This window comes from Eurypyga helias, unplaced genomic scaffold, assembly GCF_000690775.1.
Source record: "Eurypyga helias isolate BGI_N326 unplaced genomic scaffold, ASM69077v1 scaffold23863, whole genome shotgun sequence".
Taxonomy (NCBI): Eukaryota; Metazoa; Chordata; class Aves; order Eurypygiformes; family Eurypygidae; genus Eurypyga; species Eurypyga helias.
Genome location: NW_010242179.1, coordinates 5,912 through 8,663, shown reverse-complemented (window position 1 = coordinate 8,663; position 2,752 = coordinate 5,912).

Genomic DNA, 2,752 nt, shown 5'->3' with positions numbered 1-2,752 from the left:
CCTGCTCCCTCCTGCTGTCTGAAAAAGAATAGTATTTTCTGTTAACTTGATTCACGAATAAGCAATGAGAAGGTATGATCTTAGTTGTGATGTACCTGTGAGGAGAATACTGCCTAGCTGGCAGCCTTGTCCCTTAAGATTTCAGCCAAGGAAGCAGTGCATCTGGGTATCGAATGTTGCTTGTTGAAATGACGTCATTAATCTCATCCTCTACGAAACCCACAAGTCATTAATTTTTAAGGTTTTTCAAAAGACGTCCCTGTGTTGGGTTTGTGTGCTGGTGTTTTGGTAGCGGGGGAGGGGCTACAGGGGTGGCTCCTGTGAGAAGCTGCTAGAAGCTTCCCTGGCTCCAAGCTGGACACACCTCTGGGCATGGCCAAGCCAACCAGTGCCTCTGGGATTAACAGATTTAAGGGGGGAAATAAAGAGAGCTGCTGGAGAAGTGAGAGGAGTGGGATAGAAGACTGGGCAGACACCCGGGTCAGTGCGGAAAGGCGAGCAGAAGATGTCTGGAGCAGAGGTTCCCCTCAGCCGTGGTGAGAGGGCAGGCTGTGCCCTGCAGGCCAGAGACTCACCTCATCCCACTGGAGGGACAAGTGAGTGAGCAGCTGTGTGGTGCTTTGTTGTGAGCTGGGCCTCATCCTGCTGGAGCATCTGCTCCTGCAGGATGGCATCCCATGGGAGGGACGCACGCTGGGCAGTTCGGGAAGACCTGCAGCTCTTGGGAAGGGCTCAGGTTGGAGAAATTGGTGGAAGACGGTCTCCTGTGGGAGGGACCCCAGGCTGGAGCAGGGGCAGAGGGTGAGGATCCTCCCCCAAGGAGGAAGGAGAGGCAGAGACAGTGTGTGATGGACTGACCCCAACCCCCATTCCCCATTCCCCTGCACTGCTGTGGGAGAGAAGGTAGAGAAATGGGGAGCAAAGCTGAAGCCCAGAAGGCAGAAGGGGTGGGGGGAAGGTTTTTAAGATCTGGTTTTACCCCTCATTTTTCTACTCTGATTTGATTGGTAACTAATTAAATGGATTTTTTTCCCCAAGTCGAGTCTGTTTTGCCCATGACCATAATGGATATGTGACCCCTCCCTGCCCTCATCTCGACCCACCGAGGGGAAGAGTGAGCAAGCGGTTGTGTGGTGCTTAGTTGTCCTCCGGGCCTAAACCATGACAGTCACTCAAAAACGAGCAGGCATTTGCTGATGTAAAATGCACCATCAAGTAACTCAGTGGAAAAGAGTGGAAGACAGAAGTGTAAAACAGCAGAGTGAAGCATTAATACTAATTATGACAGCTTCCGTACTTTCTCACTTTTAATCATCACATGGGTCTTAAGTAAATGTTTTATATTCTGGTTTAATTTCACTCTTTCTCTAGGTCCTAGTTATTTAGATTAAAGTAGCAACTTAATGCAAGTAAATTTCCAGTAAGTGTTTCCCACTTAAAACAAATTATTCTAAATTATGAAATTCTAGAAAGGAGTTTTTTACGATGTTGAACCATAATATAGCTGTTAAATGGCACATAAATCGACAATCCATCCTGAAACTGATGAGAGTATCTTTGGAACATTTTAGTGACACATTTAAGCAGAATTCCTTAGCTCCCATTCAAATGTGTTCCTCTGTGTGTGTAAGATTGTGTCATGTAGACACGACTTTGATAGACAGGTGTGTACCTGCGAAAGGTGCGGGCAAGTCTAAGACTTTACAGGGAAAAAAATTAAGGGGAAAAAAAAAGAAACAATATCATTCATCTTATTATCACTACTTCTTCAGTCAAAAAACTGCAAGAGAGTTACCTGAATGTTTTTAACACCACTAAGAGAGATGTCACAAGCTGGATAAATACCAAAATGCACCTGCTTGGGAAAAGGATTCTGGACTGGGTGTGTACACTCACACTCAACAGAGAAGTTCAGCAGCTTCGCAAGCATCAGAGAAAACAACCACCAGCTCGTACTGCATGATGGTGTATTATCCCAGTAACATGTACAAATTGCCTTAGGGTGAGTAAAATCGTGCATCTGCTCCCAGCTACCCAAATTTGGAAAATGGACTAGAACAACAAAAAAATAAAAAGAAGGGTAAATGTAAGACACAACCCACAGCTCAAGAAATTCTAGTGGGAAGCGAATGCTACAGCCAGGTAGCAGTATTTGACACGGTGTTTGAGCACAAAGGAAACGCAGGCTCGAGGGGATGAAAACCCAGGAGTTCTCTGCCACCTGGGCAGGCTCTGCGGTGTGGGCCTGCCCGTGCCCGCGGAGCTGCAGGAGCCCGGCCCGTGACAGGGAGCGGTGCCTCTGACGGCAAAGGCAACAACATTTAGGTCATGGGTAGTTGTATATCACTGTCCTGACACGATGTTTTAAATCACAACCCTGCATTTTCAGACTGGTACACTGAGTCATGAAACAACCAAAACCAGATGTACCCTGTGAAATACTACACAAATGAGGTCAGCGAGCACTTGAAAGAATACAGAAAAGAAACGTTTAGGCAGAAGGATTATTCCAGCATGCCATCTCCATAGGTTGCTAAACAGGAACCCGTCTAGAGTAAGTGTCTCTACCTCACCAGGAGTTTCCCAGATAAATAAGTTGGCTCCATTGGCTACCAACACAAATCACACAGAATGACTAGGATTCAGGTCCAAACATCAGAACTCTGAGCAGCTGGCTGCCTGGCCAGGGTGGAAAGGACCTTGTGTCCCATACATCCCATGCTGATAGGTGCTGCTGTCAGATTTAAGGGGG